We start from the raw sequence: 26,954 nt of genomic DNA on the forward strand, positions 1-26,954 counted from the left end.
TCCCTCCCTCCCTCCCTCCCTCCCTCCCTCCCTCCCTCCCTCCTTTCTTTCTTTCTTTCTTTCTTTCTTTCTTTCTTTCTTTCTTTCTTTCTTTCTTTCTTTCTTCCTGATTTTATTTATTTATTTGACAGACATAGAGACAGCCAGCGAGAGAGGGAACACAAGCAGGGGGAGTGGGAGAGGAAGAAGCAGGCTTATAGTGGAGGAGCCTGATGTGGGGCTCGATCCCATAATGCCGGGATCACGACCTGAGCCGAAGGCAGATATCCAACGACTGCGCCACCCAGGTGCCCCTATATTATCTATTTCTGTGATCTGAATGCATCATACATGGTACTAGAAAGGAAAGGTAGCTACTTAGTAACATGAATGCGGACATGGTGGGTTGTGTAGTGTAGGGTCCAAACAGCTCAGACCAGCGGTTCTCAGACATGGGTATCAGCCTTATCTGGGGAGAAGACAGATGCCTGGGCACTATCAGTAGTAGCCAAACTATGGAAAGAGCCCGGATGTCCATTGACAGATGAATGGATAAAGAAGATGTGGTGTATATAGACAATGGAATATTCCTTAGCCATCAGAAAGAATGAAATATTGCCATTTGCAAAGACATAGTTGGAACGAGAGTATATCATGCTAAGTGAAATAAGTCAGAGAAAGGCAAATATTATATGATTTCACTCACATGTGGAATTTAAGAAACAAAACATGAAAATAGGGGAAGGGAAGGAAAAATAAGATAAAAACAAAGAGGGAGATAAACCATAAGAGACTCTTAAATATGGAGAACAAACTGAGGGTTGCTAAAGGGGAGGAAGGTGGAGGGGCCTGGGGTAACTGGGAGATGGGGATTAAAGAGGGCACTTGATGGAATGAGCACTGGGTGTTATGTGTGGGTGATGAATCACTGGGAACCAGTGTTACACCGTATGTTAACTCACTCGAATTTAAATCAAAACAAAACACAACAGAAACCAGCCAGATGCCTGGGCACCCCCTCCCACTGATTCTGATCCTCTAGGTCTGTGGTGTTGGGACCTGTGCATATCCATTTCGAGCAAGCTTCCAGCTCGTGTCGCTGCAGCTGGCCCATTGAGTTGCTCTGATGTACAGAACTGTGTCTTCTGATTTACGGTAATCATTTTTACGCACTCATCGAACTGCTTTTGGTAATAAATGAAGGCAAGCAAGTTCATACACCCCGTGCAAAGGTCTCAGACCTCACTGGTCGTTAGATGGCATTTATTGTGGGGGAGATCATGTTAATGTACAGCTTAGTTAACATTAAAAATTGAAGCTAAACTTTCAGGTCCCTTTTGCACTCATTTTCCGGCTTTACTATGAAGAGAGGGGGTCAAGGTAAAGTTTTTTTCTCAATTGTTTCTAACTCCCAAATCAATGGTGACTTTTTTTGCCATCTCCGATTGGAGTTCTTGGCCATTTCTTTGAAGTGCTTTCTTGGACGTCACACTGAGCGGGAGGCGAAAAGTCCTTCTAGGTCTCCCCAGTTAAGTATCTGGGCCTCCTTGCTTAACTGCATGTGAAAACCCTCTCCTTGGGGTTTATGCAGGAGTGAATTCGAAGCTGGGTGTGGACCACACCCGTTCCCCTAGCAGCAGCTGTGGGCTCAAGAGAATGAAAAACAGTATTTCATAAATGAATTATGCAAATATGATGTGGATTTGGGGGTGGAGTCCGATTGTCTCCAAAAGCAGAATGCAAATTACTTGTTTGCGCACAGTCATTTTCTGTTCTGGGCACAGTTGCCTTCCTAGTACAAAATGTGCTACTGGTGACTCAGGCTGCACCTCCAAGAGCAAACCCGTGATCCGCAAATGCCACGTTCCAGAAGTTCTTTTTAGTTCGTTCTCTCCTATGGTAGGATGTGGGCTGTGTACACTGAGGAGTGATGTTTTCCAAGACCCCTGAGGGTATGAAAACTGTGGGCAGTTTCCCACTCTGCTTGCACATTCTCTTTTATGTTTCCAGGCAGAAAGCCCCATGGAACCGAACATAATTATTTTTTATTTTGTCTTCATCACACAAGGGGTTCTTTCAGTAAAACGACTTCCAGTCGGATGGGGCAGAATGGATCTTTTTGCTCCCCTTCAGTTTTATGGGCCTGAATGACAAAATAACCCCTTATGAAACAGTCATTTTGTTTTTTTTGAGACAAACTTTGTGGACCCCTCCATTTGGCACGGGCTCACTGTGAAAATGCAAAGCGAAAATTCAGCCCTGCATATTTTGGACTAGCTTGGAATATTATAATATCCTTGGAGACTGAGTAGCCAGTGGAAAAGCTCTCTCTCCGGGGGAGACACAGATTTCATTTGAAGAAAGAGGGGAAGGAAGGTTGCATCCTGGCTCTTTCGAGATTCTAGGATTATCCCTACCAAAAAAAAGTAGTTTCCCTAGCAACAAGAGATAAGAGAAAATGCTCATAAATTTCCCCCACCTACTCATTTAAAAAAATGCAGTGAAGCAGATGGTTTGGATAATGCAGGTATTCCAGAGTCTAATTTACTCAGTGTCGATAGAAGGAGCATAAATATTGAAGTGTTTGTGCTCTGCCGTTTGCAAAACTGCAGCCTGACAACTCTTTCAAAGATGAGAGCTTTCCAGAGATCCAGCCTCTCTATCAATAATCCAAACGGGATGTTGGCAAAGAGAAAGCATCAGAAGACCAAAATCCCTTGGCATATGCAAAGGGGATGGATAGGCAGGGCAAAAAATTCAGCACGGTTGGGCAACACAAGCTGAAAGAAAGCAAGGCTGTCAGAAGGATAGATCGAAAGAAACAGAGATGCAGCGTTCAGAATTGCAAACCTTTGAGTAATGGCAAGAAATCTTTATAAAATCCACTTGTTTAATGTGGCCGCTCAATGTTGTGTTGGACAGTATCCCCTGCTTTCAAATGATGTTGCTTATGGAGGCTCTGTCTCTGTATTTCACCAGCTTGGTGGTTTTCCTTGGCCAAACCCCGCTACATTAATGGTGGAGATGCATTTCTTGACTTTACAACTGACGCTGCCTCTCACATGTCTGTAGAGGTATGTGAGAACGCAGGAAAGCTTTGGGTCTCAGGTGGGAGAGGGCTCATAGACGAACATTTCTACTGATAGAAATGGAAAGGCTCTTTGTTCCTTGCATTGTAAATTATTAAAATTGATTTCTGGCCTGTGTTTGTGCAGAATGAAAATTTCGGTTCCTTTAATATTTATTGGTGCCTATAACCTCAGTTCACCCTGTGCTCAGACAAATATGTGATATACGGATAAACTATTTTCAATTAAACAAGAAAAAAAGTCAAGTTTGGAAATTTTAAAATGAAATTCGGAAACATTTATCTCTCTCTCTCTCTTTCTCTCATCTCTTTTTATCTATGTCAATGGGATATCCACCTGGATCATATATCTAAGGTAAACAGGTTTTGGGGCAACTGGGTGACTCAGTCAGTTGAGTGTCTAAATCTTGATTTTGGCTCAGATCGTGATCTCATGGTCATAAGGTTGATCCTGCATCAGGCTCTGCGCTCAGCGTGGAGTCTCCTTGGATTCTCTCTGTCTCTCTCCCTCTGTCCCTCTCCCTGCTTGCTCTCATGCTCTCTCTTTCTCAACTAAATAAATAAAACCTCTTATTTATTAGAGAGAGAGCGCATGAGCATGAGTGGGGGGAGGGGCAGAGGGAGAAGCAGACTCCCTGGTGACCTGGGAGCCTGACGTGGAACTCAATCCCAGGACGCTGAGATCATGACATAAGCCAAAGACAAACTTAACCATCTGAGCCACCCAGGTGCCCTAAATAAATAAAATCCTTAAAAAAAAAAGTGTACAGATTTATTTTCCCTTCATATGCATTAAAGATAATATACTTAAACCCATTCTTTAGTTTATTCCAGATAAACGCTGCAGGAAGATATCAGATAATCCTGCGTCTATAATGAAATAGATAAGATACTTTGGCAGGCAGAATGGCTGTGTTTCAGTCACCCCAAATACAGTGGCTGTTTGTTTGTTTGTTTGTTTGTTTGTTTTTGGCCGAAGTTCCTATTATTTGGTGAATGCAGGAGGCTTTGGCTGAGATTTGCTGCTTCTGGAGTAGTTCCAGATAATTGTCAAGTGTGACCGATAAACACAATTTAATTTCCTCTCTTTAAGAAAGAGTTGAATGTATGCTGATAGTTACGTCAGAAGTGTGTCAGTTTTCCATTTTCTGAGGGCTGTGAAGTTCATCGTTGTTTGCCTCTCAAGGGATGCATGCCTTCTCGCTCATCTCAGGCACATCCTCAGGAGATGAGCGCTTTGGGTCCCCCCTGCGGGACCCGCTCTGTCGTTTGGCTCTGATCAACCATGCTTGCTTATTAGGCAGGATGATGAAAGTGGTAGAGAGCATGGAAAAATAATCCTCCAGATGGCGAGCTTTCCAGTCCACATTCACGAAGGCTTTTGGGAAGCCTCCAACTTCTATTTTATTTTATTTTATTTTATTGTCTAAGGGATCAACATGTATTATTTCATGGATGAGATGAGACTTTGGACTGAAGATAAACTAATTTACTGCAACTCTTAGTGGCCACAGTGGATGGTTGAGGGCATCAGGATTGCCCTAAAATCTCTTTAAATTGATAACTAATGGATGGTTGCTTGTTGGCTGTGAACAAATTAATGCATCAAAACTGTGATTTATATTTGCAGCTTGGATTTGGGGACACTCCCATCGTAGGCCTGATGTTAGATAGATGTTCACGCCGGCATGTCAGTTTTAGGCTATTGTGTATACCTCCCTAGGATAGTGTTGTTCCCGGATGAGAATGTAAATGCAAAATGGTTGTGTGACGAGGATTTAGATGTTCAGGCTAAAAATGTGCGTTTAAATGGGGCCTCTGAAAATCATTTTCCAATATACACGTTTTTGTTTCCATTCAGAGATATGTGCCTTGCTTGAGTATTATGAATATCTCCCAGCAGTGACTTCTGACTTACTTTTGAAACAGGATGGTCAAAAAAATTCATCTGGAAGATGTTTGAGCCCATGTCATTCCATGGAGCCTGGTAATAATTAGAGGAATTTGGGCCTGTGTTATTGGAACAAGCCTTTCAGAAATTACCAGTAAGGAATCAAGGTCGTGATGAGTTGTATGAGTCAGTTTTTCTATCTCTTTCAGTTTTGCTTTTATGATATCCTATTTTAAATAGATGACAAATACCGATTTGAGATCCAGTCAATATTTCAGATTAGATGTCTTCATTTAGAATTTAGCTCTGACAGGGAGTTATACTCTTTTCCTGGACTCCTGTGTGCCTCTATCACTTTTTTCTCCCCTGTGTCACTTTTTACACTTATTTTTACAAAGATGTTTCCATAATCTTTGAAATTACATGTCCCCTCCTGATTGTTCCCTTACCTATCCTATTTCCTGTTTAAGTTGCGAGGTTCTTGTGAGTTCATTGCCTCAGTGTGCAAAGCGGAAAATTAGCTGGAAAGTTTCTTCTTGGCTTTGGTTTCCAGGATCCAAATGTCCTCGCAAAAATAGAGGACTCTTTCTAGACAGAATACTCGGGAAAGTTTGTGAGTTGAGGAGAGATGTTTCTTTCAAGAAACTAGAAAATATTTGCTGGGGCCCCGGGAGGGGGAGAAGAGGAGGTGGGCATAGAAGTGCTTTCCAGGAGAGGCCCGTCCTTGACTGCCCAGACTCCAGATGGCTGAATGGGGAGGCTGGTGGAGGGAGCCTTTGAAGGCTCTGTAGAGACTTTGGTGACCTACCAACATCACGAAGAAGAACATCTAGGAAAACACGTCCTTCAGGTATGGCCATTGTGAGGTCTCCAGAAAAGGTTCTGACAGCAAGGAGCGAGGCAGCTTCTGGAATCCCAGAGTGCTGGAGGAATTTGGGGGTTTAAGATGTTCAGTCAGGTCCAGGTCAATATCCCTCTCCTCTGTGTCAGAGCCCCAGTCTTTTCTCATTAAAGGTCTGATTCTTGACTTAGAAGTCAGGCGATATGTTCAGTGTCTTTTGCATGTCTGCCACTTGAAAAATGAAAATCTGGGACTTATTTTCAGTAGAGTCTGACCTGTGGTTGCTGCAGGTGTGTCCTAAATTGGTAGATGGCTACCCTGAACATATTTTTTGCAAAGCTTCTAATACCATCCAGAGAATTGCCCTGCACTTAATCCTTGTCACCATTGTTGTCACCTCTCCGAACCTCACCTTCACCTATGCCTCCTCTCCATGAACCATAGGTGAAGTGTGAGTAGCTGTGACGCCCATCCAAGACACTATCTTATGTTTGACCAGTGGGCAGGCCCCTATTTCTGTCACACTGTCCTGGCGGTCTGCTTCCTGGGCTCACTGTTGGTACCAAGCATCTTAGGTCAGATTCTCTAGGAAGTGGAGACTGAGCAAATCACTTAGGATAAATACTTTGTTAGGAGAGAAATCCTAGGGGCACAGAGATAAGGGAAAGTGGAATATGGGGACAGAACAGTGGTCTCCCCAAAGAGGTTTTGAAACTGTGAATATGTTTGTCTTATAAGGCAAAGTGGAATTAAGGATGCCCAGTGCAGCATGAGGCAAGGCAAACCGTGCTCAAAGGAAGTGATCCTGAGACTGTCCCCCGACCCCTCCCCCCACCGGTCACTGCAGTGGTGGCTAGGCCAGTAAATGGCTGACAGCCTCAGGGACAGATGAGGCCAAGAGGACCTGAGGTGATACCTGAGGCATGCCATTTGTATCAATAAGAGGAGAGGGAAGAAGATACTAGATATTTTAGGGCAGGTCTGTAATAAATGATGTTGATCTTGGGTCCCTACAGGAAGGTTTTCACAAACATGTACTTCAGGGAAAAACAATCATGGTTCTCTTTAAAAATACCTTATTTTCTGAAGAATTCTTTTCTTTTTAAAATTGCTTTTTTATTTACAGCCTATCCCTATCCCATAAATACTGGTGTGACAGCGGATGAGGTGGAGCCATATATTTCAGACTTTCTGCTGTGTTCTTTTCCCCATCTTGTCTTCCCTCAGCTGGTGATTTGTAGCATTGGCTCTGTCCTCAGGGAGCTGAATCATGGTGCCTTCCCTAACAACGTCTCATGCTGATACCGAGTGCTCCCTCTTAGCCCAGAATGTCTACCTCAGGATTTGGGATTTCTGACTAAGCTGGACAGCCTTGCTCACAAGCCCCTAGCTTCTGGAGGCAGAACCTCCAAGTTCTTTGCCATTTGCTTTACTCCAGATCTTCAGGTATTCCTTTGGATTCTGACTTCTGTATGATTGCTATTTTTCCTTGATAATTTGGGGTGTTACCATTATTATTATTATTATTTTTCTTTTTAACTAATCTTTCCATTGTAAAGTGAGACATATGTACAGAAACCACACAAAAAGTGCATATAAGATTATATGGCAAGCACCCGTCTAAATACAACACATGTCACAGAACATCAAGGGACACTAGCAGCTCCATTATGTGACCCTTCCCAGTCATACCCATTCTATCCCCCACCTCCAAATACACACCTTGCTAACTTTTACAGTAATTCCTTCTATTTCTGTATAGTTCTGTCCCCCAGATATGCATCCCTAGACATGAGGTTTTGTGTACTTTTATAATTTGATTGATGTCTTTTAAATTGCTTGTATCTATAATTTTCTCCTCCATTCCTTTTTCCCATTGTTCCTTATACTTTATCTGCCAGGGAACCTGGATTGTTGGACCTGTTGCGTTTCCCAAAGTCTGGACGTTGCCAATAGCTTACTCATGGTCCATTCTCTGTGTTTCCTGTGGCTGGATATAGACACTTCGTCAGACCCACCTTCAATCTGTTTGGCAAGACTATATGTGCTATTGAATTCTGTCCAGAGCCACAATAATATCTAACTTTGGTGGGTTTTTGTTTGTTTGTTTGTTTGTTTTGTGATGGAAACAGCTATTAACTTGCCGACTCTGTTAATTCATTGGAGATTGCAGAATGGTGATGTTCTAATTCTGTCATTTTGTTTTCATTTATTATTTATAGTAACATTATAAAGAATGCCTGCTCTCATCTATCCTCTGGTTGCCCAATGGTATAATTCATATTGGAAGGGCAGGATAAATGCTTGATTCTTCAACTGTGTCAGTTTTCAAGGTCATGCATTGTTTTCTTAAAATACTAGAAAGTGATCAATTCTTTTTTAAAAATTTAATTGTGAACTCCTGCTTTCAAACTGATAGGTTTCCATCCTTTGCAATTTTCATCCTTATTGTGGTTCATGTTGTCTCATCTGTGGCCAGTGAGAGCCTCTCCGTGTTGACTCCTGCCTCATCTTGACATTCTTCACAGTCATCAATGGCTTTCTCGATATTGGCTATTGTAAGATCTTTGAAGTCGTCTTGTATATTTCGTGTCCCAGGTTAGCAACTCTCTCCTCTCTCTCCCTTGATGTCAGGTTTGGTGAATGTAAAGATCTTGGGTCATGTTTACCTTCCTTGAGTATCTTAATTATGTTATTTCATTTTTTTTTTAAAGATTTTATTTTATTTATTTATTCGACAGAGATAGAGACAGCCAGCGAGAGAGGGAACACAAGCAGGGGGAGTGGGAGAGGAAGAAGCAGGCTCATAGCATAAGAGCCTGATGTGGGGCTCGATCCCATAACGCCGGGATCATGCCCTGAGCCGAAGGCAGACGCTTAACCGCTGTGCCACCCAGGCGCCCCTATATCATTTCATTTTTTATTGGAATAAAGCCTTGCCATCAAGTCTGATAATGATCTAATTTTATTTCCATTGTATGTCAGTTTATTTTTTTTCCTATAAACCTATAGGATTCTTTTTCTTTAAAATACAGCAGTTTTATAGGACAATATCTTCAGTTGGTTGTTCAGAGTCAGTATTTTCAATGATGTTACTTGCTGTTTCAGAATGTCATTTCAAATCTTTATTGTGAAAAATTTCCTCGAATTATGGTTTTTAGTATTTGTTGCCTTGTTTTGGTTTTCTTCTTCAGGGATTCCTATTGTCAACATGTTGGATCTTCTTTGCTATTTAAATATTTGTCACACTCTGTCAGATCCTTTTATCTCTTCAAATTTTGTGAGTTGAAAATTTCGTTTTTATCTTTCATTTCTCACAAGTCATTATCTATTTATTTTCTTGTGTTTTTTCTTCTGAAAAATTTTTTTCTTATTTGTAGTTGTCTTGAGTTCTGTCATCTGTTTCTGAAAGTTTTTGTTTCTGATTTATGTTGTACTTTCATGTTATGTGTCATTTTTATTAGTGTCTTCTAGCTCTGTTTGAAATAGCAAATTGTAGTTTTAAAGTGATTTATAGGGAGGTATTTTCTTTCATGCTTTTCTTGTCTGTGGGAATGTTATTCTTCTCCATATTCTCTCTTTTCTTATAATAAATTTAAATTAAATTTAACTGTGATCATTTTTTATTATTCATTTTCACATGAAATTAGTTTCCCTCAACTTTTAGAAGTAGCTTTGTTCAGAATAGCTTTGTAACTTCATAGATCTCCCTGTTCTGTCATTTTCATGTCAATTAAAGAAAATTATGAGTTCATTGGCCGCTCTCTTTCTTGCCCTGTCCTGCTGAATTTGGATTCCATGCCCGGTGTGGGGGCCCTGGCCTGAAGGGAATCCTTCAGGGGACAGTTTCAAGAGTATGTGTGAGCCAGAGTGCCCCAAACCCTTTGGACTTGTAGGGATATCTTGCACTCCTTTGCTCTCGAGCTACAAAACTCTTCTCAATTCCAGCTGCTTTTCTCAAATTGGCGCACTGTGCTTGCTAGTGAAAATCTACTGGCTGTTTGGGGTTCTTCTGTTTGTGAGTCTGCTAGAATCCCTGATGTTTTCCTTGCTTCTTCCCACAGAGACACTGATTCTCAAGCCTTGTAGTATGGGGTGCAAGGATATATGGTGCCATTGGAGTTGGATGTGAATTTGGTGCATGCGTTCATGGTTTTGCTGTCTGGTTGTTCTGTCTACTTTTTTCACAGATTTGGGATATTCAGTAATTATGCCACTGCTGTGGCTGCTTCTTCCCCAGATCTGACGGGGACATTATTAACTATGTGACCGTGCATGAATTTAATGAACACAGTCCGTCACAGAGCCTAAACAAAATGAGATCAAACCTGATCCACAGGCAGGCATCGCAGTCTGTTGTTACAATCTAGTAGAGTTAAACCCTGAACACAGAAGAGGTAGGAATTGCTAGAGCAGGCAGTGATCTCAGTGTTGGTGCCAGTGAGTGTGAAAGAAAGGGCACAGGTGAGGCACGTGGGGGCCTTCAGCTGATCAGCAAACACCACACTCACAGAACGAAACCAGCATGGAGCACAAAGTCTGCGCTCAGCCCTGTCCTGGAGGCCAGAGAGGAATGGATGAAGGGCTCAAGGTTTATGCCTTCCATGCACTGTCAACCTGAAGAAAGAACAGAAGTTGGAGTCAGGACTCATCAGTGTTGAGCAATGGAGCAATCCTTTTCTCCAGATTGAAATGGAGAAAAACAACAGAAAAAACAAACAAACAAACAAACAAAACACCCAACCCAGAGCCCTGTGCTAGGAATTTAATTAAATCTGTACTGGAGCTGGATTTTTCGGTGTTTCTCTTTGTGTGATTAAAGGTGGAGGGTTTAAGGGACCTGTGGCCCTGAAGTAGACCCACTTGTTATTTCTGGGCAGCCCAGAGAGGCAGGGAAGGAAAGAACTAAGCACTGTCGTCTGCAGATCGGCTACTGGAAATGATTCTTCCTCTCATTGTCGGCTTAGACCCTGTTTCAGAAAATGAACTATGCTTGTGTACGTGTGTGGGTGTATTTTGGGGGGTGGCATTTGGTGCCGTAATCCATTAATTGTCCACAGGAAAATCTGGGAAAAGACGCTGCCCTGGCCGTGCCCACATCGGTGGGGAGACTGAGGATCTCGGGCAGCCTTTTTGGTATGATTTTCATGCAGAGATGAAGTGAACTAAAGAGTTGGTCTAGGGGATCCACCTGCTATTATTTCAGAGACGATGTCCTAATGGGCCCAATTGGTACTTCTCTTCTAGGTGTGCTTTGTGGGTGATTGGGGTTGAGGGGAGCATGGATCAAAGTATAGAAAGAGTCTCTAATTTGTTGTTGGTTTTTTTTTTTAATGGTTTTTAAAAAATTTATTTGACAGAGTGCAAACAAGCAGGGGGAGCAGCAGGCAGAGGGAGAGGGAGAAGCAGGTTCCCCACTGAGCCGGGGGCCTGATGCAGGACTCAGTCCCAGGACTCTGGGCTCATGACCTGAGAGGAAGGCACACAGATAATTAACCGACTGAGCTATGCAGGCACCCCAAGATTCTCTAATTTGATATGTCGGTATGGGTACTCAGAGTCCGTTCTCTTAGCTACGGAAGACTACAATATTTAGCACAAATATATCCCATGGACTTGCTTGGCAGTGAAAAATACACATTTGGAAAAGTTTTCAGTGTTCAGATGTTCCTGTGCTTAGGTAAGAATAATTGCCTCTCTTCTCTGCGTCTTCTGTCTTTGCTCATATTTCTGAAGGTAGATAAACACAGGGAGAAAGGACATGAGGGCAGAAGGGGGATGACAGAAAGAAGGGAAATGACATGATTGATGACATTAGTGGGAAAAACCCTTCCCGGCAGACTCATTTTTATGGCTGGTTTAAGTGATATGTGGAAGGTTTACTCAAAAGACAGTTTTATTTAGGGAATGAGATTCTCCTTGTGTTATCTAATTAGCCAGGTCATACACCATCTGTTTTTGTGAAGCTGGTTGCATTAAAAATCACCCAGTTGTTTTATTTTTATTTTTTTTAAACTCTTTAACCTGTTTCAGAGGAACAAATATGAGAATAAAACATTTAGGGAAAACATAGCTGAGAAGTTAATTCTTAGGTTGGGCGAAGTTGGATGCACTTTATAGAAATAGCCTGAGTTTAAGAATACAAAATAAATAAAGTAGGAAATGCTTGGTGAAGTATATATATACCCTTATTTGCTCATTTACAGATTTGCAGATGGTCCGTATAACCTTTTTGAATAAGGCAAAAGACACACGTAGCTGGTATTCAGGTACAGGTAGAAGGCTTGGTATGATTCAGCAAGATTCAATACATCACAACCAGTGCAAACACTTCATAAGGTTGCTTTGGATTTACGTATTTTTTGCATTGAGAATGTGTGTGTTTGTGTGTGTGTGTGTGTCTGTTGTTCTGGGCTTACATACCCTGGGTCAGGATTTTAGTAACGAAGGTTTCTGTATAGGTAGAAACTGCCATTCGAGTGGCAGTTTCAGGAGCTATTTTCAGGAACACGTGATTGTCCCTAAGGCAATGGGAAACATCTATTTAGATACAGGAAAGATGGTGGTGAGGACATGGTGAGATTAGAAGTATGTGTGTCTTGCGTTTTCTCTCTGAGAGAACAGTGTCAGCAAGTTTTCTAAAAATCGTTGTCAAACAGCTTTTTCCTGGACACCTAATATGTGCCAGGGACTATAGTAAATTCTCAGCTGCTATTGATCTGCTCCCTCAGAAATGAGGAACCTGGAGCATATTCTGGGAAGGAGACTGCGTTAGAGGAAATATTCCCTCAAACAGTGCTCCAATCATCATTTGGAAGTGATGTTTCCAAAGTGAAAAAGGAGATAGTCCTACAGGCAATGCTTTGCACAATTATTGGGAACAACACAGCATTGCTCTTGAGATGTTCCTGTGCAAGAGACCCAATGACCTTTATCCATCACTAGGCATTACAGCTCGGTTACGGCCAACTAATTATGTGGAGTCCACTCCACTGACACACTCCCGTGTTCTACGGCACACGATTCTGGAAAGCAGGTGTTAAAGAGAGAAGTATTTTATAATGGCCACAGAGTGAGGGAGAGGTGGTTTCTGACCATTATACAGAGATAGTCACCTGATTCTAAGAACTTAACAAACATTTCACTAGCATTCGTGCTTCTTTCCAGCACCTGGGGGAGGTTGTAGGAAAGTCAGAGTTTGAAATGCCACGAGGGTAAATATATCGAGTTGAAAACAATTCCTGTGTGATCTAACTGAAACAATTACTGGACTCTGGGTCACTCTACTAAAGTTCAGTTTAAAATACGTGAGGTCCGGCAAGATGGTCCTTTTAGGGAGATAGGGCCAGGTGATGTCCTGGAAGCTTTCTGCCAGTAGAACTGGATTTCAGTATTTTTGCTAAAATGTCTCATTTTTATTTCTGTTAAAGAGCTTTCCACAGAGCTCCTCGTGAGAGCCCTAGAGCTGATTTTAAAAGGCGAAGTTAGCTTCTTGGAGAGAATGGTTATTATGGCTTCATACTGGCTGCGAGGACCCTTCTCCGCACCGTCTCAGATTGTGTCTTCTTTCCCCTTGCTCTGCCTTTGATCTTCTGGCGAAGCTTTGAAGCTGCTGTCATCTTTGATTTTGATGTGCTGTTTTTGAGTCATTGTTTGATTCCTTGGGAAAGGCAAAAAGGCTTATGTTCTTCTCTGCCTGTTTTTCTTTTCTTTTGGAAAGTTTACATGCAGTTGTCTTAAAGCTGATCTCTTCCACCCAGCACAGGAAAGCTCACTTTGAAGGTGGTGGGAGCCCCATGCATGAGGGGAATTAATGGATGTGTGAAAGAAATGGGCCCCGTGCGAATTCTTTCTCCATAGGTTTGATCTCTCTGTCTTTCTCTGTCTCTCCCTTCCTATGTCCTGCCCTCTCTTGCCTCCCACACTGCCTTTTCTTTCCTTTTTGGTATTAAAAAAAATCCCAATCCACTTTAAAAATACAGGCGTCAAATACCATATTATTTTAGTAGATTAAGAATGTTCTACCATGGTAGAAGGTATGTGACGGATTAAAACCCATTTTGGAAGGAGGTGCTGACATGGGGCTTCTCGGTGATTAGGTGCATTGGCATTTGGGGTGTGGGCAGCTCTGTGTCACATCGATTTCATTTTCAAAGTAGTCGAAGTTATCATTACCGAAGACCCACAAATAATGTTGTGAGGCGAATCTTACTCCCTAAACAGCATAGTTTTTTAAAAAATCTAACTGTGCACATGAATCAGGAGAATAAATCCTGTTCACCCTTCGTCATATTTGGTCTGTGGGCCCTACTTTGTTGATCTACACCGAAGGAAACCGTGTGTGGAGGCTGTGGGATTATTATTCATAATAGTAACTACAATAATAATTGTAAGAGTAATAATTATTGAAGTATTATTATATTGTGATAACATTATTATTTTAATAACTTTATAATGCTAATCATGTGCCTTGTATTACTTTAAGCATGTGACGTTCATTATTTATAGGGGTGAACAGCCATCACCATCATCGAATTTTAGAACAATTTTATCATCCCTAAGAGGAACCCCATACCCTTTAGCCATCACCCCCCATGTCCCCACTCTTTCAGGCCCCTGGAAACCACTATTTTCTCTCTCTGTGGCTTTGCCCGTTCTGGAGATTTCATATCCACAGAATCCTATAACGTGTGATCCTTTGTCTGGCTGCCTTCACTTAGCATTCTGTTTTCAAGGTACGTCCGTGTTGTAGCATGTCAGTGTGTCCTTCCTTTTTGGGAACCAGTAGCATTCTGTTGTATGCAGAGACCACATTTTGTTCCTCCATTCATTACTTGATAGCCGCGTGGGTTGATTCCAGTTTCTGGCTACAGTGCATAATGCAGCCACGAGCGTTTGTGTTCAGGCTCTTGTGTGAACATGTTTTCACTTCTCCTGGGGACATACTTAGGAGTGGCATTGTTGGGTCGCACGGTAACACCACGTTTGACTGTTTGAGGGGCTGCCAGACTGGTTCCCACAGCAGCCGCACCATTTTACATCCCCGCCAGGAGCACTAAGGGAGGGCTCTGTTGGCTTCATGTCCTCGCCAGCGCAGAGCCTCAAGAGGGGCTCACTGGTTTGAGAATATGTGACAGGAGACTGAGTGGGAGGGGAAATTCAATCAACGTGTGATCGTGATGTTCCTCAGTGACGACACGAGGGGCTTTGGCAGATAAAATGACACTGTGGGCCGGGACCTGAATCACACGTATGCTCTTTTATAAAGGATTACGTGTAAACATAAGCTCTGCCTAAAATGATTAAAATTATGTTCCCCAAAAGCTCTTAGGTACATATTTTGGGGAGTGTAGGCCTTCTTTTCATTTGTACCATTCTATGTAATTACAGGTAGAATAAAATAAAATGCAGTGTCCCACATTATTACAATTTAAGAACTAATTTAATAAAGGTGACCAATAACGAGCAGTTTTTAGCAGAAACTGAATACAACATAGTGAACGTAAAAAAAAATCTGTTGTCAGGGTTGACTTCTGCCTGCAGCCTTGCCTCTACAGTTTCGTAAATCTGGGTCCGTTGGTGATTTCACTGCCCCTGCTTTCCTGTCTCTAAATGGGGTACCAGCTTTCTTCCTTTTCTTATCTTCCAGAGCTGTCGGTCGGAACATGAGACTCTGTAGCTGGACGTACTTCAGAAGAGGTGTGGAAGTTGAAAGTGCGCTGGGGAATCAGGTAGATGCTAGCAGTCATCGAACCACTACCCACTTTTCTCTATCCACACTGACCCTTCTTTTGTATGACTGTTCTTTTGTCTTAGCGGCATGCGACTGCACGAGAGGCTGGAAGGGTAGTCTCACTGTCTCTTGCAGAGGGAAGAGTGAATGGCTTTAGGGAACAGGCAGCATAGAGACCACAGAGATGCACAGGGGTAGAACAATGATGGGTCTGGCTAGGAACTCTCTTGCACCACCAAGTCCGAGGGCAGCTCATTGGTGACAGTTTCAGAGTGCAGGGGGACGTGCAGGGATGGTTTGGCCAAAGGCATGATTTCGGCTGCCCTAAACCTGTGACGGAAGCTGTACATGTCCCCGTGGGCAGAGGGGAGTCCAGCGAAAAGCATCCAGGAAGCTGGATCCATGGAAGGGTGGTTTTGCCTGGGCGACAGCTCCTTCCATCCATCACCCCCTCCGCACACTCGCATTTGTGAGATGGAAGGGCCAGGGCAAGGCGGTCCCAGGAGACTCAAGGCTGGAAATGAGGGCTTCCAAACTCGGACTGAGATGCTTGCACCAGTGGGGGTGGGGCTGGCACCAGGGAACATTTTCTCTGCAGTTGGGGCATGTAACCCACTCTGAGATACTCCTGCTCTGAGGTTGTGGGAGACTTTTTTCCTCCTTAGTTGAGTTCAGATGTGAGACTCACACTGAGACTTAATTACCCTTTACCTTTCAAATTCCTTAAAATAGTAACTATTTGCAGAGTACACCCACATTCTGTTAAATGCACTGATAATTTTCTCCAACAAGCCTAATATCCAGCATGGTCTCTTTCTTTGTAGCTCTCACGTGTCCTACGTGGTTCCACTCCTCACTATCTCTGGTCTTTTTGTGGTGCTCAGGGTGGATCTCTGTCTGGAGCAGTACCCACAGTGGGAAGGATTTTGGACTCTGATTCATGGAGTCATGCTTTAATTGACCTATTCTTAAATGTAACTTCCTTATACTGTAACAGTACTGGAGTAGTAGGTGCTGGTTTATTTTCCTGCTGCTTTCTATGTCTTTCTGAATTACCTGACACTAGTTACTTGATCTCTAGGGTCTTGGCAAGGAAGACTTTCCCTTTCCTGTTACTTTAGTTTTTCCTTTGGAACGAATTACAATCAGAGTGTCTTTAGTCTGCTGCATAAGTCAACAGGGTAAAATAACTGGGTTCTTTGTCAAGGTCCCCTTCCACAGCTGTTCTGCAACAGGTTATGTGGTCCAGTGGCATGAGCTCCTGTCAGGTCCCAGGGGAGCTGTGAGGGAAGGATTCATGAGTTATGTTCCGTGCCCTATTCTGAAATTAATTCCGTTTTGCATTAGGTGGTGGAAGCAGCCTTTTGAACCGGTGCCAGCCTAGGTGTGTTGGGGATGGAAAGAGCTCCGTGCTCAGAGTAATGGTAGATACTTTTGTTGTGTCATCCTCCTGCCTCTCAAATATTTAATGCTGTTTTTCATTCTGGGGCTGCTCTTATGCTCTCAGTAGAGTGGCTCTATCATAAATGCCCAAAGGACTGTAACTCCTCTCATACCCTACTGGGGGGACATTGACATACCACTTAACCTGACCCTGTTAATTGTAAGAAGCCAGCAACCCATACATTTTGACCATCAGAAAAATAAGTTAGCACTTCATGCCATAATGGTAGGGGATGGGGGACATTTTCTCAGTCTGAATTTGATGTCATCAAAAGCAGCCCAGGGTGTGTGTGAAGATAAACAGGAAGCAAGAGAAGTCCCTGGAGAAGAGCCAATTGACCTTGTCAACCTTCCCTGTAGCACTTGACTGTCCTGAAGAGTATTTTTGAAGTGTCTTCAGTCACGTCACATTCCACAGAGGGCTGCTGGAAGGGCATCTCTAAGTCATTGCCAGACACTTGGAAGCATTTCAGACATACTCTGGGGCCAAATGCATCTCCTTGACTACTGATATTTTTGCTACTTTCACATATAGATTCATTTGGTTCCAAACTTCGTTCTACTGATAGCATAATTGCAATATGATTATTTTATTCTTTAGAAACATAAGGATGATTTTAAAAATATTTATGATATTATTGGAGTCGATGTTTCATAATAAATGTGACAGTGGTTTTTGACTGAAAACTTTATGTCAGTGAGTATTTAATAATTTCAAGGTGTGATTTCAAGAACAGTCATTTGTCAATGCCCTTTTGGTTTGTGTTCCCTTGGAAAAGGACCCTGAGATGAAGATTTAGTACATGTAGATTAATGGGGAGTTGGTCCTCTTGGAAAACACCAGAAGGGCATGAAGAAGCAAGACAGGGGAGGGCATCCACAAAATGGTATGTCATTAAGCCAGGTTGCACTGAGGGTAACTGGAGCTTAATGCCCCATAGGAATTCCAGGAAGCAGTGTAAGACATGCACCCCACCCCCGAAGAGCAAGGGAGTTGGGGTATTTATACACCACCTTGCATCTCTCTTTGGTGATGGGCTGTTGAGGGGTGGAACTTAATTCTCTAGTACTTCAGGCCTGCAGGTGCACTAGAGGGAAGCCCCTCAGGAAGTGAGGGGTCAGGCTGATTGGTACCCAGAAGGCTCGGGGGGCTACAGGTGGGGCGCCACCAGCATCCACCACAACCCCCTACAGTATATTCCTTAACTTGGAGTTAAGAAAAAAATATGTGGGATGAGTATTGAATTTTATTGAAGCAATTAGAAAATTAAAGAATGGTTTGTTTTTATGAAACAGACCACAAATGGAGGAAGGGATCTGAGTAGGAGTTTATAATGCTGGGGTGTTTGGAAAAAGCTCTTCATGGAAGGGGTTATTTAACTTGTGCTTTGAATGAAGCAAAACCTTTGGATCTTTGGAGGGGAGAAGAGGAAAATCCCAGGCAGGAGAAATAGCAAGAGCAACAAAAGGGACGTGAGTGGAGATTTATCAAGGTATGTCTCATTGGGAAACAACTCTGGAGGGGTCAGTTGTATTTCTGCATGTCCTGCGAGTCAGGCACAGGATGCTCTTGTATTCCAGGCTGTCTTTGCAAGGATGTTTATGTAGAGAACAGCTTGGAAGACAGAAATAGCATCTTGTTCTGGGTCAGAAAGCAGGTTAGCTTACCCTCTACTGTTAGAAACATCATGTCTCCCTCCAGGGCAAAGATCAGGCAGGATTCTGCCCATTATAAAAGATTCAGGTTCCCTAAGCTATGGTTTCCCCTCCTGTAATGCAGCTCACTGTGTATACCGGTATCCTCAGGCCTTTGCATCATCTGGTGGAAGTTGGGGCATGGGGAATGGGCTCAATCAATGTCACTCTGGCTGCTGCTGTTGCTGGTGAGTAATGGAGTCCTTCGCCTCTGACCCAGCAGTTTCCTATCTTATGCCAGCCTCCTTGAACCTGTGGCAGGTATACCTGTTTGCTTGCTGGTAGGTAAAATTTCAGAGCCTTCACAGTTTTGGATGCTTTTAAGCCCCGTGTTCAAATAAATGATGTCATTCAAGTCTCATAGCATCCCCGCAAAAGTGGGGTTATTATTTTTGTCCACATTTTACATCTAAAGGAGCTGAGACTCCGAGAGATTAAATAATGTGTCCAAGGGCACTCAGCTTGTGAACAAAGAAGCCATTGTGCAAACTTAGCTTGCCATGACTTCCGAACTGCGTTCCTTTTACCACCCTCGAGGCTATCCAGTGATACCTTTGTGGGCTCTACCACTGTGCAGGTAAGGGTGGCAGATGTGATAGCAAAGTGATCGCTGCCCTGGTGGAAGAATAGTCTTGAGGTGGGGGGGTGGCATGGAAGGAAGGCTGTGGTGGTGTGGGCCAGCTCATGGAGAGCTTGCAATGATGGCATCTTACTTAACATAGAGCACAGAGAGGCAGGATTTAATTAGTGAAATTATGAGATTGAGAAGAGGTGCTGAAACGTCATCTGATTTCCAAGTTGGCACAGTGTTCATCTCCACTACTTCTCCCCCCAGGATGTGAATGATAGCTAGGCTCTGTTGAGCATGTGGGAGTGAAGAGGGAGGGCATTTCAGGTAAGGTAAACAACATCAGGAAGAACAAAGTGGTTTGGACTGAAGTCTGCAGATCTCTCTCTCTGTCTCTGTATATCTCTCTGTTGCTGTCTCTGTGTATATCCCCAATCTGTCTGTCTATCCGTCTGTCATCTATCTATCCATTTATATGTGAAATCTTTAAAGGAACTCTAGCATTCTCTTTCAAGGTAAAGTCAATTTGAGCCAAACTGCAGGAAGGTCCACTTTACTCTGTTTTCCCTCTACCTGCTCTATAGCCTTACTTTTTCTGCATGTAAACAAACTACGAATATTTATCAGCTGTTCACCTGTCTGTTCTTTTCCTTACACAGTTGAGCAGGCACTCATGTTTGCCTGAACCACATACTTTGTGGGTCAACTGAGTGTTTGCTCGTAAACTATAAAAAGTATTTGGTGAGTCAGAAGAGTACTAATGGGAGAGCTGGGTATTGTGTTTTCAAACTTCAGCCTTACTGAGAAGTAGCACCCCACCCTGCTTTCTGTTGACCCTCAGGCAAGGAATTGACCTTACTAGCTTTTTTTTTTTTTTTAATTTGTTTTGTTTTGTTTATTGAGCAGCTGCCCAGGAAAGCAGAAATTGAGAGCAGCTTTTGTTTATCAGAACCAGGGAAACTAGAACAAAGTTTGGTCAAGAGGACTTGCCCAGAGCAGAGCAGAATTATGTACCTGGAGCAGGCGTTGTAAGGGCAATAAGGAGCTGGGGAAGGAGAACCCTTGGAGGGAACTGCTAAGACAATCCTCGCTCTCATGCCTGGTGGTGTCTGCAGTGGTGGCTTTCTTTGGGCAAACAAATTCCTCTCTCACAGAGCTTATACCCATGGGAGGTTAAAAGAACTTGACTGGTAACATGCTATACATCTGTTTCACCAGATTGCTTTTCTTCTAATACCTCCTTCAGCTGCTGCACTCGAAGGAAAACTTAATTTTCTTGTTTGGGAAGGGGAGTAATTCTGAAGCATGGGCATCATGGCGGGAATGGTAGACAGAGTTAGAGCTCTGGTTTCAGGGTATCAGGGATGGAGTTAACATGTATTGAGCACCTACCTGACCTGATGCTTGGTTAGGCTCTTTGCAAGAGGTTAATCATGCTGGATTTTTCCAACAGTCCCTCTGAGGCCGGTATTCTTCCTGCCAATGTGCCCATGAACAGACGAGCTCAGACAAATTGACTTACATTTTTCAAGGCACTCTGGCCCTCTCTTTAATTGGAAAGATGTCTTTCCTTTATAATCTGAGAGGACATGGAACTTCTAAAAGGTGGGGAATAAAAGCAGTGTATGGTATGATTTTTACCCAGTGGAGAGGAAGGAGGAAAGAGCTTTCATTAAGCACTTACTATATTCCAAGCCCCCGTGACTACTTTACATTTCTATTTAATCCTTATGACAAGTCGATGATACAGTATTTCTATTTATACATGAGAACACACACTTTTTGAGCGGGTGAAGAATTTGTTCAAGGTCACAAAAACAAAAAGGACTGGAGCTGTGATGAGAATGTAGATTGGTTGACTCTGGACAGGATGATGTTGGCCGATGAGTGCCCAGAGCTGGCATCTGACAGAGGGACAGGACATCATAGGAATGGGTAAAGAGCTCAATAATAGGTTTAAATAGGCATTCAAACCCAATGAGAGAAAAGAGGAAGCTATAAATGGAACCCACATAAATAAGACAGATTGATTTTTGTGGCATAGAGCAAACAGGCAAGGGCTCCACTTATTTGTCCTGGAAGTTGTATAAAATACTGGAAACATACGCCTGAGCTGTTTTCTCTAATTTGCACTCACGGAGCTATCTATGGTCACATCACCAAGGATTCAGTTAATGTGGCCCAAATGTGCATGAGGCTTATGTGCTGGGAACCTGCTTCTGTGAGGCGAGGGGGCCTGGAGGGACCAGGAGTTGCCCATGAGGCAGGATTCTGCTCTGGGGTGGGGCAAGGAGTGGGGTCCCAGAAATGTGGGTAATGCAGCAGGAAATGGGAAGTACCAGTTTCAGGTGTTCAGTGTTTAGAGCATAAGCATAGCACAGTGGAAGAGTAGGGGTGGGGAGGAGGGTGTTGATTTGAGGAAGTACAGAAAGGGTGAACATGTAAAAGCCATTGCCCATATCTGTGATCATCACTGCCTTTTTAGGCCCTCTCATTCCTTGTTGAGGCAGGAAATTGCCCCTCTCAGACCTCCTGATCCCACACAATGGCCACACACATCAAAAGGACCTGGGGATGGTGGTTGAAAGTCCTTTCACGCATTAAAGTTTGAGAAACCTTGATTAAGAGTATATATTGGTCCTTTAGAAAGTGCTCTCCTATTAATGTAGGTATATTTAGCCAGGAATATAAAAATTCCATTTATTCAACTCCAGTTATGTACTAGGTCTTGAACTAGGCATTTCAAATATGTTATTTCATATATGATTTTAGAAATAAAACCATGTTGTCAGAATGGTTATTAATATTCCATATACGAGGAGTCTGCATTCAAGAAGTTAAGTCGACCGCCACATACCCTAGCAAGTGGTAGAGCTAGGATATAAACCCAGGTCTCCTAGACATAGGGAGAGAGAAAAGTCTTGGCTGGCAGGAAACACAGTTGGGGTGGGATGGGATTAGGGACAGATCATGGTCCTCAATTCTTGCCTGGTTCAGACTGGACAGCAGCCCGTGGAGAAAATGGAAGGCAAATAATAGAACTAGAATAGAGTCTGGTATTTAAGATAATGTCTGAGACCAAAGGGATGAGCTAGGACATTGGGATTTATGATTTGGTTTAACCAATGAACACGGCAGAATCCAAGTTCTAGATATGAGACACAGTTTTCAAGATAGACAAGCAATACAATTGACTTGCCTTTTCTTGAGCTCCTGCAGTAGGATCTGTGAAATTCCCCAAAAATTTGGAGGGGGAGGAATGATCATGAGCCCACATCAAGTCTGACTGAAGCAGGCAGATGAGGCATAGGAAATGGGAATGGGCAAAAATGCAGGCACCTCCACCAAGCTAAGGGATTCCTGTGTCTTCCTTTACTGCAGATATTATAAGTGAAACAAGGCTAACAGGGATGGGCTCACAGAACACCTCAGTGTTGCTTCTCATACACTCACTCTCCCCTGAGGTGGTAATCCATGGGAATCGTGCACAGGTCTAGAGATCCTCATGAATCTCAACTTTGGGAAGCGCAGCCTGGATAGACCCAGTCAGCTCTGGGCTATCTGATGGTATTCAAGAACTCAGTTCAAATACAGTCACAGAGAGACAGAGGCTCAAATCTAGAGAGGCCGCCACCCTTTGCAGGTAATTTATCAGAGCGTGGTAGTGACCCAGGAAAAGAGAGATCTGCGAATGAAATGGCCGCAGGATGCAAAAAAGTAAATTCCAGCTTAAATTCTTTAGTTGGTGGTAGAATTGTGTGTAATTTTGGATGTCTCCTGACCTTTTGTTCTAATATAGTCATGACATGTTTCATCATAGACAATCCTCGTTTGTCTTTCCTCTCCCACAATGTCATCCTTTTCCTTTGCTGTGTGAGCATGATGCTGGAACATCAGGTCAAAGAGAGAAAAAAGCAGTCAAACAGATTTGTTTTGTCTGAGACACCAAACACGGATACGTGGAAATGATCATTAGGAGGTTGGGCATTATATGGATAAGGAATAAGCCACGATGGACATGTACTAAATGTAAGCTCCTCCAAATCAAATGCCTCAAACACCTGCTAACATTTGGGAACTCAGCACTGAGGACATAACTTTCTGAAAAAATGAAAACCATTGGAAATGTTTGTGACTAACACAAATACTTCAAGTCTAGTGTTAAGGACTCATTTTCTCTATAACAAAAGTTGAAAGAGAAGTGTGATCAGATATGCTTTGAAAAGTCTGATTTAACTTAAAACACATAAATAAGCATAATTCTCTATTTAAATATCAGCGTAATTTTTGGATTTTCCAAAGTCAAATTTATATTGCCAGTATAAATATAGATACAGATGGGAAATGTATCTAAGGGTTGTTCCTAGAATTTAACTGAATGTCACGGACATTTTTAGACCATTTATTCACATTTATGCTTACTGACAATCATTATGTCTTAATCATGTCTTGTGTGATAAGCCATTTAATGATTTTTATTCAAAATACCTCTTGATTAATTACTGCTGAGTGACTAAAGCCACTGATTTTCATTAGCCAGTTTGTCTTCTTTGCAAGAAAAAAGTGTTCCTAACACTTTTGAAGGCTATTTAAAATTTGATTCAAGTTTAAAAGCCAGCCAAATAACACATGAACTTTTTTAGGTAGCTCGAATATAGTATTACTAATTTACACTTTTAGAATTAGCAATGAAATTATTAAAAATTGGGTGTTTAAGTCTGACTGTATGATATAGATACTTAATAGATTGATCAAAGCAAAGAACGAATTTGATTTTTTTCATACTCCTACACCCCCTTGCTGAGTCATCTCAGTTAATGGACATGCACTGATCATTTTGACCAAAATTTTTAAAAGCACTGAATTGAAATTTTCCCTTTGGTCACATAACAGAAATATTTTGGAGCTCCTACCTATACCCTATGCTAAACCAGGTGAGATGAAAAGTAAAATGGTTCTGAAGTGGATTTCTTAAATGTGGAATAATAGGATGATAATCTTCACTGTGCTAATTTGCACAATTTGACCTTAGATTAGAATATGATATTACAAGTTAGTTACATAGTAACGGAGAAGCAAATGTGGGGCTTTTCGGAGGGCTTGACGGAGTAGAAGCATTTCCAGGGGATTTTCAAAGTGTGTACACATTTGTCTCACATAGTAGTTTTTCAACCAGAAGCCATCTTACCTTTCAGTGGTTACTTGGCAGTGTCTGGAGACAGCTTTAGTTTAAAGACACAACTCTGTCACTCCTAATAAGCTGCCATGAGTGAGAGTCAGCAAGAATCTCTAGTGGCAGGGTCAGACCCAGGGAGGCTTTAGTTTTGGAATAATCAGACTGTAAGTTTAGTGAACTTAATAAATAGAAAAAGGAATCAGTAAGGAGGGACAATGAACATAATTGGCTTTGCAGATATTAAGGGTAATGAGATATATATATATATATATATATATATATATGACATGAAATATATATATGTGAAATATATATATATATATATGAATGACATGAAATAAAACAGCCAAAAGTAAAAACATCAAAAGTTGAGTAGATAGATTAGATACAGCTGAAAAGAGAATGAGTGAGCTGGAAGGCAGAGCTTTCAAAAATCACTCAGGGCAGCTCAGAATTTAAATATATGGAAGGAAGGACAGGGAAGACACATTAAAATGGTAGTATCATTATATTTAGAGTTCCAGAAGGAAGAGAGAGAATGAAGAAGAAAATGTCAAAAAAAAATTGATTAAACATATAGCTGATTATGAGGGGCAAAAGACAGGGAAAATTAAAAATTCTGAAGCTGAAAGAAATTTGTTCTTGTTAACAAATGGGGGTATTGAGAAAGCAAATGTTTTGGGAGGACTGTGGAAGGTTTGGCTTTGAAATGTTGAGTTTGACGTCATGAGATAGTTGGGATATGTGGGCATGAGCTTTCAGGATTGTGAAAGTATTGAAGCAGAAATTTGGTAGACCATGGGGCGCCTGGGTGGCTCAGTCCTTAAGCGTCTGCCTTCGGCTCAGGGCGTGATCCCAGCATTATGGGATCGAGCCCCGCATTGGGCTCTTCTGCTGGGAGCCTGCTTCTTTCTCTCCTATTCCCCCTGCTTGTGTTCCCTCTCTCTCTGGCTGTCTCTCTCTGTCAAATAAATAAATAAAATCTTTAAAGAAAAAAACAAAGAAATTTGGTAGACCAAAGAGGAAATTTGGGTGGTTATGAAGGACAATTCTTCCAAGAAGTACATGTGGGGGGAAAAGTAAGGAGATCAGAAGGGCTGGGAGTAATTGTAGAGATCACTGTCCTAGAACTTAGAGACCTGGGAAAGAGAAAGCTAGACAAGCATATAACAGGATCAGAAAAGCTGAGACAAGAGAGAGAGAATCAGTTAAGGACTGTGAGTGGTTCTGAACAAAATGAATGTCAAAACAATTCCTTTGAGGCAGAATTTGGTGACGTTAGATTGGAGGGACTCGAGGAAGTGGATGGTCAGTACAGAGAACTGGCAGCATGGAATTTTGGCTCTGGCACTAATAACTAACACCCAGGACTCTGTTCTGGGTGTCTGTGGTAGGGTTTCTCACCTGGCCAAGGTCACTGGATAGGCTTTGTGATGTTCATACCAGTGTTGGTTTGAGTGTGGTGCAGTCTTGGGTGAGGACTTGACCTCACCTGCCTGACCCTGGCTGCTGTCAGTTTAGTTCCTCTCCAGTGCCTGGGTGAAGCAAAGTATATTGGAACAAGAGAGTCTGAGGGCCATGCTACCTATCTTTGAGGTCTGGGTGGTTTAAACCTTGTCCTTGGATGGATCCACAGGGATCTTCTTGTCTAGTGTTCATGATTATGGAGAAGTGTAACAGACAGAAAGAATATGGGCTTTGCTTGAAGTGTGAGTGGCAGCTCAGCAGCTCTGGAGTTGTGTGGACCTTGGTCCAGTCCCCAGACTTCTGACCCTAGTGCAGTAGAGACTCAGCTGTGCAATGAGAAGTGCTGTCCCCGCCTTTCATAGGAGTAAGAGTTGGACATAATTAAGGTTGGACAAAATACCTGGAAGGGTTTTGGCCATTGTGAGGGTCTTAAAAGCTAACTGACAAAACTCCTAAAATCCACAAACACTGCAACCAGGGACAGTGATAAGATCAAGTCTTATAAGCCCAGGCGATCATACTATGGCTAAGGAATGAATTAAGAGGAGTTTAAGAAGTTTATATTGGTATCTTTCTATATATGCTTATATATATACATATATGTGTGTGCATATATAAAAATATGCATGTGTGTACATGTATATGTGTATATAATATATAACATAAACATATTTTATGTATTATTTAATTTATATAATAAATATATAAAATATATAATATATATCATTATATATTATGAAAACCATATAAGGCAATTTCTATTTTTTCCCGTTTTACAGATGAGCAAACTGAGTTTGAGATGATGGGTGACTTAATCTCTCCAGTCACAGTGTGTCAAGGCTGTGGATGTTTTTTCTGTAGCAGATAGGATTTAACTCAGCTCTGCTTCTCATACTGAAATCTGGGTCACAGGACTTGCAGAAGCTCTGGACTGCAGTTTTGCTAATTTGACCATGAATATTTTAAAATAAATGATCAGTGGGGACTTTATCCACAATAACTGCTTCAGTGGAGCCCATAGATTACGTAGGTTGAGTTCTGGTCAGGAGAACAATCACCTGATGATTCCCTCT

General features: G+C 42.2%; 1 long non-coding RNA gene across 3 annotated transcripts in view; it reads left to right on the plus strand.

The window, feature by feature from the left end:
- LOC103666322 overlaps window positions 1–26,954 on the plus strand; it is a 457,349-nt gene that overhangs the window by 141,789 nt on the left and 288,606 nt on the right. For 2 of the 3 annotated variants that reach the window (XR_005835895.1, XR_005835900.1), the window contains one exon: window positions 15,449–15,530. The exons of the other annotated variant lie outside the window; for it this stretch is intronic. This is a non-coding gene — a long non-coding RNA (uncharacterized LOC103666322). The remainder of the gene's footprint in view (window positions 1–15,448; window positions 15,531–26,954) is intronic. 3 annotated transcript variants of the gene reach the window in all.

The sequence above is a fragment of the Ursus maritimus genome (genome assembly GCF_017311325.1).
Source record: "Ursus maritimus isolate PB19 chromosome X unlocalized genomic scaffold, ASM1731132v1 scaffold_X1, whole genome shotgun sequence".
NCBI lineage: Eukaryota > Metazoa > Chordata > Mammalia > Carnivora > Ursidae > Ursus > Ursus maritimus.